The sequence below is a fragment of the Cupressus sempervirens genome, chromosome 1 (genome assembly GCF_028749045.1).
Source record: "Cupressus sempervirens isolate cs-2001-9-10 chromosome 1, ASM2874904v1, whole genome shotgun sequence".
In the NCBI taxonomy this organism is placed as follows: Eukaryota; Viridiplantae; Streptophyta; class Pinopsida; order Cupressales; family Cupressaceae; genus Cupressus; species Cupressus sempervirens.
In genome coordinates this window covers 55,649,867-55,663,937 of record NC_143118.1, presented here as the reverse complement: position 1 = coordinate 55,663,937, position 14,071 = coordinate 55,649,867, and the positions used below count along the sequence as shown (strand labels likewise).

Below are 14,071 nucleotides of genomic sequence, written 5' to 3'. Positions count from 1 at the left end.
CGAATTTGTTGAGGGCAAGCAATCTTTGGGCAGTGAGGATTTGTGATGTCCTCGATTTTAATGTATTAATTAATTAATTAATTGATCCCATAATAAAGGACCTTTAATTAATGAATAAATACAAGGCCCAAATTAATTAAGTAATAAAATAAATAACATTGTCGGCCTATTGTAAATCTCTAAATGCTTCTTGGAGGCCTTTATAAGAAGATGGTCAGGCATTGTAATCCATCATAGATTGGATTTGATTTCTTTTTATATTTTCATAGGCTGAAGGTTGAGGGATCATTGTGCGCAGTTTTACTGGTGGAAGACCCTCGTTATTCTCTTGTTGCATTTTTGGTGGCTAAGTGCCACCCTATTTTGTTGTTGGAGGTATCATTCAGAGATCTCATGTGTGCACTAGATGTGCTATTCATCATCATTTGGCTACTGTTTGTATCTGATCGAATCTTGTCCAATGCACTTGTAATTAAAGTATTGGATCTGAAAGTAATATATTTGTGTCACTAGCTTTGGCAACAATCAATTTTGTGTTCATGCAATCTGAGGTTCTATTTGTCATGCTATTGGATATGCTCATGGTTCGTCATCATTAGTAATATTTAAGGAATTCATATTTGTCGCCACTAGAGTATATGAACGAATTCATATCATGGGATTTGTTGGTTCCCAAAACCGCAGATTGGAAATCCAAGAGCTTGCCACTTCTCTAATATGACTTCTCAATTAGTTTTGGCCAACGAATGGAAATACTTCTCGATTCCCCTGCACTTCAAGGTCCACTACACCTAGGCGGGTAGACCTTCTCCTCAAACGCTTATTATCTAGTTCAAGGCTTTTCTATAGCGAATTTAAACTTCTGGAGTTCTCCGATTGGCAAGGTCCTCGAACTCGATCAAAATGAAAACTGGATGTTGGAGAATGGTTAAATGTTTTTTATAATTAAATAATAATTAGTTTGATGCTTATAGAAGGAATATATAGATTTTTTGACTTCAATAATAAAAAGACCAGTGCCTCTGCTCATCCGGGCAATGGAGTCAACTTCAGTGAATTTTAACTTACAACATTATAATAGTCTACGTACTTATACTGACAACAATTAAATAATCAAGATGCGACCGATCAGATATTTATACAATCTTTAATTAGTCCAGATTGAATTTTAACCTTTCTGGTAGGGAGACAAATTGGACACAGATACGGAAATGATTTAATATTTCACAATATTTGCGTTGATCAAATTTAAAATGCTAAATGACCATTTCCACTTATCCGATATTTAAATTGTATACAGAATTCTAGAAAATAATTACAAAGGACGATTTGCCTGTAGTTTAAATCTCCACGCCTTTAATAATAAACAAAGAACATTTTATTTTATTATTAAAATAAAATAAAAGAATTTATATTACAAAGTCATAATGTAGCCCTTATCCCTCCGTACAAGTAAATATAAAATAGTTCTTCTTAAGAATATAAAATGTTCGGATATTGAATCTTGTCTTTTTTGGGTCAATGATCTCCCTTTTATATCTTGGAGAATAAAAGCAACACGACTTTTCAAATTTCAAAGGTTGTGTCTCTCAAATATAAATCACAGTTTCTCATAACATAATTCTTTTAATCATCAACTCTAATCTTCTTTAATATATCTTTCCCTTACATATCATATGTATTGGAACTATGCATTTTATTATTGATTCGTTCAAAGCTGCTCCCAATAGTTGAGTTGCCGCCATTTGTATCATTGTCTTCAAATTTCCTATTGATTCGATCACTTGTATGAGATGAACTTGTACTCGTTCTTTGCTATAAATATATTCCTCCTTGAAGGTATGATATTGCCGCTATGTATGGATGATACCCTTCATACGATGGATGTTTCGAAGATAGATGCGTGGGTAATTTCAACACTCCATTTGTCATTTTATCTTCCGCTGTATTTTGTACTCTTGATTCATACACTTGTGCAAAGGGCGACAGGGCTCTGTTCAGATAATAACATATTCCTTAGGCATGCTGTAAATTCCAGAATATTCATCATTGCCAGTTATCTTTAAACATTTGGAGATTCCTTTTCATTTACTGGATATTGTACGTTTAATAATGATTGCCAATAATAATCAGTACTGTTCACTGATGAACATAACATTGATATTGACGTGATTGGAAAACCAATTCACTTCCTTTACCATCGGGTTTCTTTCTTGCTAATGGGTTAATGATTTTTGCTTTATATATATCACTGGTTTGAGAATTTTAAAATTTATGAGGCACTCTTATTTCTGGCACACTACCATCTCCATCATGGCTTCAGATGATGGATGCTTATTTGGTTAGCCTCTTCATCGGAAGTCTTATGCTCTCCCACAACAAATATCTCTGCACAAATATTCTAATTTGAAAACATCTTTCATGTTTACTTCTATATCTTGCTTCTTCAGACTATACCATCAAATCTCTCGAGCTGTTCATTTTGTCTTTCATCAGGGGAAATCCTCCTCTCTAGACATCCTTGCAACTCACATACCAACTCCATAGTGAAGGTGTCATTCACTCTGTGGAAATTAACATAACTGTTATGCGATTACAAACTGGAATAGAAGTCATAAATCTGAATATCTTCTCCAAATTCTTGCACATGTTACAAGCTCAACCAATAGTGAGTGCGAACTAGGGCATATAATAGATATGATGACATATAAAAGAACTGATTTAGTGGAAATGCATTGATAATTGATGTATCCAGTCACTAATCATTCCTGATCAATCTAGGTATCTTGACCTGGCGCATTTGGATGAAGAAGAACATTCATCATCCAAGAAAATCATATCTTCATCTCCCTTGAGTCTATGTAACAGTTTATTATATCAGCAGTTTCACCTTTAACAAATGTCTAGGGGATAGTTCTAGGCAGTTTTGATTGACCCTTGGTGGATAAAACCAATTCTCCGCAATCTTGGTTCTATACACACCCCTCTTCATGCTAAAACTCGATTTGGAAAGAAGTGAAATTCCAGTGTGCGTATTCTTCCCTTATCAACAATCAGAAGAAACTTTTTCATCTTGCTACAAAGAGTGATGGAAACTTCTTCATCTTGGGTTCTGATTTGCCTTGTGTTTGGATTGCATCTACTAATGCACTCCACAATCAAGTTGACACTATGCAGTTTGCACAATGATAGGGAATCCAGAAGACCAATTTCTACCAATTTTTCTGTGATCGGGTATCTATTAGGCTATATAACCTTGCCCCAGAATTTTCTTAAATTCACATGCCCCAATTTGGTGTCACCCACTTCCAATAAAGCACTTTCTAATTCATTTAAATGATCAAACCTTGGGGTTTAAACCTCATCTTTCCTCCTTTCCTTTTATTTTAAAAATGACTATGATTAACAACTATTCACCCAAGCAATAATCAATTTGAAACAATTAATGACAGGAATTAGAAAGAACTCACTGGCACTAGCGATCACTCCTTGTAGACTCAACTTGCTTGATGCCCTAACTTCTCTCTAGTTTCCTTGGCTCAATCTTTGAAGAGTGATTGAAATTTTCATTACGAATCTCTATTAGATCTCTTTAATTGCATCCTTTTGTGCCTTAAATGTTGAAACACTTTACAGGCATTGGGATTTGTCAGCTTTTTAAAATTTAAAAAACAAGCATTCTTTTTATAGTGTTAGACTCGAATCTTTAAAATGGAACTTCCATTTTGCTTTATAAGAACCCTTTTATTCTTCTATTTACTTTAAATGTTTTGTTTTTGGTATGGGGCGTTGAAGGTCGTTCTTTAACTGACTTAAGGTTGTTCATTCATTTCCATATATATAGTCTATTCAACTACTTAAGATTACGATCCCCACAATCTCAACGGGTGTTTTGGAACTAGGCTTTACTTCTTCTTTGCTTACTTTGTGCCTTTATCTAAGGAACTTTTCTTCAGCCCCTTGCTAGTTCTATTTCTATTATCGGATCCTAATCATACTTCCAGCACCAACCATAGTCTCCTTTGCTTGACTTAGAAACATGAAAGACACAGACTTGACATTTTGAGAAGACAAGGAAATTTTCATGAGAAGAACGAAAAAAGCATAAGGCACAACTACTAAAAGGGTGAAGTTCTAATCGCTACATTGGACTCTGATGGTTGTTCCCGAATTGGTCTTGGGTAAAGAATTTTTTTCATTTCTCAACTCTTAAGTAAAAACACCACTCCGCCAATTAAAACAAATATGTTTCTATCTCTAGATCCATTAAAGTCTACAACTCAAGTGTTATCAACCCTTTCATGGCTTTAGGCTACATTGGGTAACAAGAGAATGGGGGAAGCTAGAAAGTTCCCTTCAAAGGATGCCATGGCTCAAAAATTGCATGCTTCCCTGACTCGTAAGACCAAGAAGTTAAAGATCACCTCTCGTCTCATAGAAGATGATAATTCAGGCCATGTGTTTTTGGCAATTGTTCACACCAAGGTTTACAAAGAGCATAGTATAGCCACCTCACAAATTCCATGTTGATTTTTGGTGGCTTCAGTCGGATAAACCTGTCACTAAACTATTGAAGATATATATATATATAAAATTAAAAATATTGTTATATTAATGAATAGACATGTCCCATGAAGGGACATGTCTTGGTTTATTCTCAATATAAATACAAGTGATCGTTGTACTTGGAAAACACATACCATGCAACCAATGCTAATACATTTGCAACGATCCCCAAAAAATTAACATGGTATCAAAGCCAGTTGCAAATGTAGGAGTTATCAGAGCACTGTTCAAGTTTATCTCAGATGAAAGATCAAAGACTCTTTCATTGACTCAGTACGAGATCTCATTGGAGAAATTTGGAAATCTGCATAAAAATTACATAACTTGAAGAGATTGATCAGTATCTTCGTCATCATCTAATTTATAATAATGGGAGTACAACAACAGATAAACTGAGGAAAGCCACAAATAAGGCATTGAAATAGATGCGCAAGTGACTGAAGAAAATAAAATGTTAATTTAAATTGTTATGAAGAAAATTGGAGGAAATTGCATGGAGAATATCCTTATCTTCGGATAGGTGGGGCATTCTTTTCCTGTAATGACCTAAATTCATATCCTTTAATTGACTTTTATTAACATACAAGAATGAGCAAATTACATGTTCATAGCAAGGGAACTAACTGCTATAACAGACTAAATGTTTCTTGGAAATAGTATAACTGACAATGACAAGAGAAATTGAAAACTAACTATTCCGAACATGATAAAGATCATCAACTAGTTGATACACTTAAATATCTTTTCAATTATAGAAAGGAAAGTAATGCAGCAACAACACAATTAATTATACATATAATTGAATTTAGATACACATGGAAAGGAATAAGATACTTGTTAACCGCATCTGGTTATGAATGAAATCCTAATATGTCTTGTGCAAGTCCAGGCATTGGTGGAGAGGAGAAGCATTCACAAAAGCTTAAGCACCCAACCGTGGACCTAGTGTATCCCCTCTCACTCTCAACTGAGAATGGCCCTACTTTGCATGGGAGAGAGCACGAGAATACCATCACGTCCTGCCACCTGAGCATCCTTGTGTTAGAGTGTCAACCACTTAGTCGGCTAGACTTGGGATACACTCCTGACATATACGCATATGTACATATACATGTATGTAACATGTACAGATGTAAGTACAATGGGTACCATAATACTAGAACATGTTTGCCATTACAAGGAGGATTTGAGATCAACTCATTTTCTCAAAGGTAACATTTGTTTTCAATTCGCTTTATAACACCAATGAATATTTATATATCTTATTGACCTTGTTGACCTAGTTAGCTCATGGTGGTCACTTGACGTATGTTTAGTTTGTCCTAGCCTGCGTTCCCTGGTCATTGTATTTTCCTTGAGTATTACATTCATCTATTAATGGTAGTCTTTCTCTTATTTGTATTTCTATTCATACTGTAAGAGCTATTTGCCTTGATTTTTTTCTTTTCTCTTCGAGCATGTTATTGTAGGGAAAGGGAGACTGATATTAGATTCAGAGGGAGTTTGCCACTTCATCAGAAGCAACATTTGGGTGAGGAGGTTAGAAGATTGATATTCAGAGGGAGTCTGATATCCATTTGTGTGTCCCCATGATTTTAATGGGCTTGCCCACTGTGTACATCATATGGAAGTGACAACTTCCAAATGATTTATCACTTGTATCTGTAGAAGTTATTGAAAGGTGACGATCTTTCAATAACTTAATCTTCTATTATGGTGGACATCTTATGATGTCTATATTATGGTGGGCATCTTATGATGTCTAAGATCATGATAGATGATTACTTGCATGGTGGATTAAGTTCCTTAAATAGACCATGGCCTTCTATTGTAATGGACATCTTATGATGTCTAAGCAGATCATGATAGACCATGAATGTTTCTATGGTAAGTATTACTGAGGATACATTATCTATGGATATTTTTGAGTACTTGATGAATATCATGTGACTTGATATTCTGACGCCACTACTCTTGATGTCACGAGATGATATCTAAATGGTAAATCTTGCCATTCCTGATTTTAAATTGAGGTAATATTGTGTTTATCCTCCCTAGCTAAAAGAGAGTGTTGATATTTTGTAGTTTCAGTTGGATAAACCTATGTGACTAAACTATATATAGAATTAATTTTGTCATTATATTAATGAATAGACATTATGGGACATATCTCTTCTTGGTTTATTCTCAATATAAATACAAGTGATCGCTGCACATGGAAAACACGTACCGTACACGCATATATTTGCAGCGATTCCCAAAAATTAACATCCTGACATGATCAGGAGGAATATACAGATGATCCGGATTTGGATGCAGATATGTTTAATTGGTTGTTTTCAAATAACAGGGTGACGACAAGGATTGGAAAATCAAAGTTAGATGAAGATCGCCCGAAGGCTATGGTGGATTTGCTTTCAAAAGCCTGAGGTCATCACAGACACCTTTATGTACCCAAATTCCAGGTCCTTCTGATGCCATGTTAGATCCCATGTCAGATAAGAATAAATAATTAATTCCCCAATTGCAAATTGATAGCCAGTTTGGGAAAATAACTAGAGAATGGATTGGAGATTTGAAGGCTCAGGGTCTACCTTTCATTGATAGGCTGGAAGAGTATAATAGTGCCTTGATGTTAGTCAGGAACGCTATATTTAGGGTAGCAAAGATGGAAGGATCTACCCTTAAGACTGCCCTGAAATAATTGCAAGAAGCAATTCACATGGGAATAGATACAACTGTTAAACTTGGCATCTTAGAGTCACATAAGGAACCCTATCAGAGATGGATGTTCAGTCCAAGGTATACATGTGAATGTATACAAAAAAGTTTGTCCAACATGAACAAGCTCTTAGAAGAAGCTAAGGAACTGATTGACCAATAATACAAGTCTTAAAAATATCGGTAGTCAATTGCAAAAGAAAGATAATTCTGGAATTGCTTCAGCAGACAATGATCTAAAAAAAGAGTATCAACATAACATCAACATCATTGCAGAACCTCTTTTTTTTGTAAAGAATAATATAAAAAGCTGGTCAGAATTGATGCTATTTTAATTTGGTGCAGTAATCATCACAAGTTTTTGTTGCAAAGTCAGGTGAGATTGGGTAATTGATGGAATTCTAAGCAATTCAGCATGCTAATGTCATATCCCTGATCATGATAAAATTGCAGCTGTTACACAGGCATTACAAGTGTATAACAATCAACAGTCAGCTTAGATAACACTGCCCATGGAAGGTGACAGTTATCAGAGGATTTCTATTTTTAATCACTTTCATCTTGGGTGTTTTTGAAATGTATGCTTTAAAGGCTTTTGTTTAAAATTATATTCAAAGAGACATTAATTATAAGCTGATCTTAAATAGTTTTCTTGGGAGAAGTTGAATATGGAGAACACAGATTCACTACTAAGAGAGAGGGGAGGGAGCGGGGATGGAGGTTGGGGGTGAATTAGTAGTGAATAAACCTTAAACCCAATTTTAATTTTAATTCAAACTGTATGAAGTTACGTCAACTGATTTGATTGAATTAGAGCATCGAATCTAAACATAGTGATAGAAAAGTACCGTGAAATCAAGAACCAAATCACAAGAATATTACATGGAAACCTAAGGCGGGAGAAATCCATGGTGAGAGTCGCTGCTAGGATCTACTGTCCTAATCCAGCCTCACAAATTTTAAATCCAGTTACAATTTTAAGGGCTCCAACCTTAACGAGTCTCCAAACCCGTCTTAGACCATCAACTCTTCTCAAAGGAACTGCTCATTTTTGTCAAAGATCAAAGTTTAGAACTTTGAGCAATTATTCAATCAATTTGAATATAAGTGTAAGTTAATACAAAATGTATGATCAATGAATGAATCTGAGAATCCGGTATGTCAAAAGTTAAAACACCTCTTTCTGTCAAAAGACTTAAAACTGAAATTCACTTACAAACAACAATTTTCATTCACAATCTGAACCTGTGACCAATAATTCTGCAAATTGAATCCAAAAGAAAATAGTGACAATTTCACAACAAATATTCAATCCAGTTTGAGTATATTCATAGCAACCTGGTCATATCTGTTATCTGATGAAAATCTGAATACACACTTGATATCAAAATACCAGAACTACCTTCCAACTGATTGTTTTGACTGAAAATAAGAATTCAAAAACTGCAGTTTTTATTCAATCCAGTTTGAGTATATTCATAGCAACCTGGTCATATCTGTTATCTGATGAAAATCTGAATACGCACTTGATATCAAAATACCAGAACTACCTTCCAACTGATTGTTTTGACTGAAAATAAGAATTCAAAAACTACAAGCAATTACCAGTTCTAAATTTGAGTGGCTGCAGTCACAGAATGATTAAATTTTCAGTTCTTCATGCCTCACACAACCTCTCAGCAGGCTGTTCCTTTTATGAAATCCAATTAATGCACATCTCCCGCTGATTTTACACTGATGAAATTCTATTCATAAATTTAGTTTCTCTTTTCAGAACGCTCTCATTTTTCTTCTCAGAGTATTATTTATCTCGCATCAAATCACTATATTTCATCCTCAGAAAGAATGGAACTATATAAGTTTGATCCCTCTGTACATATAGAGTTGGTTTCAACTAATCCTCAGCTGCCACTTCAACTGCTGTTTAGCATTACGAATTTGAAAGCTGTCGGTCTTCAAACAGATGATTAGGCATTTGGCATTGTTTACTTAATTAAAAAAGAAACCGACAGTTTATAATAATCATTGCTTATATTGCCGCTGTGTTGGACTAGTTGGCCTCTTCACAGTATCATCAATTTGATATCACCATTCACAGTTTTATGTGTTGGAACTCGGCGCAGGAAGTTGAAACAAACTTCAACCAATTAATAAGTTTGCCATTTCTTGAAGCATATTTTCCTATCTTGTCATTGTTAGATAACGGCCCTTCTAGATGCTGTCAATCGCTCCTACCATCTGACCAATAAAATGATTCTCTTAGTTTGCCGACACCAAACAAGTTAAACTTAATTCTTTAACATCAATTCCATATGTGCACTATATAGTCCAATGTTTTTTTTCCCAAAGCAAGCTTTATTAATGTCATGATCGGGCTATTAGGCAGACAGACAGCTTAAGTCAGTTGAGACAAAAACCTCGTAAAATCATTGGGCTGCTGGACACACAGCTAGCTTGCTCGGACAAGAGACAAACAACAATTTCTACTCTGCCTGATAAAAGAAACATCAAAATGCTGCGCAATTGTTTTTTATGAGATATTGACTTATGACATCAAAACCCTTCAATATTTGTTTGAAGGACATGAATTGCATCAGTTTATACACATATTACAGATGTGTCATTTGAACCATACATATAATTGGCTGCAGTCATATTGTCTAGCAATTCAAACACAAACACTTTGAAAATCAAACACACGCACTTCGCATTCATGATTGGATCAAGCGTCTTCTTCGACGTCTCTGTTCAGATTACCGAAAACTGGTAAGCCAAATGTATATATGTATTGCTGTTAGTAGGTTACCATTTATTTGAATGTTACTGTTCTTGTTAAATAGTCTTTTGAAATCATTGACCAATAAAATGTCCAACAGAATAGACTATATATGGAAATGGATGGAAAAACAAAGGATAGACAGTTTTTCAAAATTTCCCCTTTTGTGTTGACAACTGAGTGAAAAGCAAATTTTGATTGCTGTTCAGTAAAGTTGAAATGAAGATTCTCGTTTCTTTGGCTAACAGGTATGAATGAATTTCAGTAGGTAGAAAATTCTTCTTGTTGCAAGTCTAGGCATTCTTTGTGGTGCTTTCTGTTTAATGAAGCTTTTCATTTGTGTTGTTGGTTAAAGGGTTTGTGTTGGATGTTTGAGTTATATTTTCATTTTTTGTGTGAAGATATTAGTTAGAGGTTATACATGTGTGTTTCGTCATTTGAGTTATTCCAATTTCTTATACGCAATTACTTCCTGGTGACGGGTAATTGTTTGACACCTTTCCTGCTTTTTTGTTGAAAGCACACCCCTTTGTTAGGAATTAGTTGGAAGCATAGGTTTCATATCAGAGGAAGGGAGCTGTACCCTCCAAAAATTCAAAGAGGGACTGTTACGAGTTCACTCAACACTGTTGATCATCTTTCTGGAAAATTTTGACAGAGTAGCAGAGGACAGTTTTGTTTGTTGAGGTCAGAGGTTGCTGAATTGCTTTCAGCCGGGATAGCAGTTAGTTTTGGATGCTTATAGATGCTATGTCTATGTTCACAGAAAGAGTTATCAAGTTTTCAGTGAGCTAGAAGATTTACAGAGGACTGGCTGCAGGACAGTTTGCAGGAAATTGTACATTGTTCATGTTGTATCTTCTTGGAGAGATTAAAACTTGTTCTGCAGGCTTGTATTTTGGTCAGAGACATGTTGGTGAAGCTATGTTCCAGATGGTAGAATCTGGTTTTCAGCTTGTGAAGACTTCTGAAGGATAACATGCAGGTTATTCCTTGGAGGTTGACTGAGTTATGTAATTGATTTAATTTGTAATGTAACGTGTTTAACCTAATTGTAAGATCTTGTGACGGTCCTATATTATTCATTATACATTGGGAAAGCCTCAAGGCCGACTCAATTAGTTATTAGGACTTGGTATAAAGGAAATATGTTTCCTTGGTTCTAAGTGTGACAGTGTGTCATATGTGTTGTATGCGAGCTTTGGATGCAAATTTGCTAAGGTTAGAGCAGTATTTGATGCTGAGGATAAGTTGTGAACTTCATAGGAACTGTATTGGCAAGATGAGTTGTTGTTTCAGTCAGTTCATTCTCTTGGAATCAATAGTTCTTAAGCAATTTGAACAATGGGTTCAATTGTTTTCTTATCGACTGCTAATAGGGTTGGAATCTCTTGACAGGGATTCAAAGTCTCGTAATAGGGACTCATATGTACTGATTTTATTCATTTGACTCCAAACAAGGTCACACCCTTTAACAATGAACTTTCTATATTAGTGCATCATCTTGTGGGCATCATTCCCCTGGGGTTTTCCCTCTAATCAAAGGTTTCCCTAGTTAACATATCTTGTGTCACTTTGCATGGTTATTATATTGTGGTTATTGCATCTATTGGCTACATATTTCAGTTTTGTTAAAGTTGATAAAAGTTGTTTAAAGAACATAACTGATTCAGTTCCCTGTCCTCCCCTTCCATCCCCCCCCAACCCTCTTAGTTATATTGGTGGACTTTACTTTCTTACAATATATCGATCAAATGTTCATGGTTGGATGTCAAATATGCTGATAAAAATTCATGACTGGATGTCAAAAGTGCTGATCAAATGTTCATGGTTCAAATATGTGTTGATCAGATATGCTAATTAGTGTTCATGACAAATGTATAATGATCAAGTCATCTGACACGAAGATCATGGTTGGATGTCAAATGTATGTCGTGCCAATTTTGGGTGTCTCTGTCTTAGTGAATTCTCCTGCATTACTCTATCCTTGAAGATTCAATATCATGAATTGGGAGTTAAGTTCACAGAACTGAAAAGTTGACGTATCCAAAGTTTCAAGTCAGGATTCATTATGCAGAGAAACTTAGAGAGCATTATGATGCAGGGGCATTGGGAGCCTCTTAAGCATAAGTTTTGTCATTTTTGGTTTCTAGTTTGTTTGTGTTTTTGAGTCTAATTAGTTCCTTTGAGACCATTTGGGAACATATTGATCTATTTTGGAAAGTTATAAGTCAATTGGTTACAAGTTGTAAAAGTTGCAATATATGTTGTTCAACTTCCTTAGTAATACAATATATGTTGTTTGACTTCCTTCGTAATACACAACAATTATATGCTATTATGGAAACAACATAATCAATAGTAAATACACATATGCAACGAGAAGAATAAGCACAATGATTGAAGTGTAACATGCTGAAATTTCTACTCCTACTTTAATTGATTTAAATAACAAAATAACATTTCTTTTCCAAAAACACGAGAGGACAGTTATAACGGCCATCATATCGTTTACACATGAAATACAATTTCATCCTTTATTTATATATTCAAGTGATAGGAGCAATAGATTTAACTGATTCTAAATCCAATGAAAGAGAAACTAATGTAACTAATTATAACAGTCTAAACAATACATAGATTAGAATGCAGAAATATAAAAGTAAAATACCCGAAATGTTGTTATCTTGCATGCAGATCTAATCCTTGAGTTGTGCAAGCCTTCACATATGGAAGAGAGGAGATGCATTGCCAAGTGCTGAACCTTCCAACCATGGACTGTTAGTATCTCCACACAATCTCTACTGAGAAAGGCCCTCTCTACCTTGGGATTAGGCTTGGGACACCACTCTTTAACCACTAAGCATCTTAGTGTTAGAGTTTCAGCTAGACAACCAACTAGGCTTTGGATAACTTCCATGCACCTATCTGCCAACTGCTAGCAACCTTGACCTCTAGTGATCACAACAACAAACATGACACTAACCTACCATGGCCAAGGATTTGTGTGGGCACTATGTACACAATTACCCACAACTTGACTTGACAACAAAACTTATACAATGGACTACCATGAGTTGACTCAGTTTAAAACACTTTTATTACTTGCTTATTTGTTACTAACTGTTCTTTCTCTTATCATGCAGGGATAACCCATGGTTCAATGGTTATCAGTACACACCCTTCATCTCATCCTTGTTGGTCTTCTTTGATGAGTTTTCTAGGGTGATAGTCTAAACATTGTATAATCATAGCCATTGTATTTTGCTCGACCTAGGCGCTTATCAAAAGATTTATGATAGTTGCAATTTATTCCTAATATTTCATAAGAGTGTTATCTCTTATCTTAGAGGGTATATAGTAGATACCTCTGTATAAGCTTGCACTGTTGGATCTTACTCCAAATTAAGCAATAATTTTGAAAATAATATGTTATTATAGGTTGGCACAATTCGCTCGATCTGGAGCATATTTACAAATCTTACACAAATGAAAACAAATAGTTCATTTCAGATCAAGGCTCTATCTATTATAACATTACCTTCTTAACTCCAAGCTAAAATTTATGAGCCTTATATCAATTGTAAATAACATAAATAGGCAAAAGTATTTCATGATATGATTGTTTTTTATTAAGAAAAATAGGTTTTGAAGGGTGCCTGAAACCCTGTACAAGTCTAAAGATTTTCAATAAGCATAGATGTAAAAGTACAATAGACAAAAGAAGAACCGGTCACCCCCCTAAAAGGGTACCCATGGTGACAAAAAAGCCTATCACCAATCAAAACCAAACATCCAGCTAGGAGGCTAAAAACCAAACAGAGATCAACCTCCAAATAAACCAACCACTACAAGGGAGCTCACGATTTTCCCTTTGATTTAGAGCCTCCCTTGCACGACTGGAGGTTCATTTCTAAAGGAGGAGCATAGGGTTTAGTTTTTTTTCTTTTTATCGCAGTCCAACTGTCCTCCACCTTTGCTGCCTCAGCAACCCAATCTCTAGAAGAA

The 14,071-nt window shown here is 35.2% G+C and overlaps 1 long non-coding RNA gene across 1 annotated transcript in view; it reads left to right on the top strand.

The window, feature by feature from the left end:
* Window positions 1–11,624, top strand: part of LOC149576139 (uncharacterized) — a 32,039-nt gene extending 20,415 nt beyond the window's left edge. The window contains exon 2 of the long non-coding RNA XR_016361394.1: window positions 10,584–11,624. This is a non-coding gene — a long non-coding RNA (uncharacterized LOC149576139). The remainder of the gene's footprint in view (window positions 1–10,583) is intronic.
* The last annotated feature ends 2,447 nt before the right edge of the window (window positions 11,625–14,071 follow it).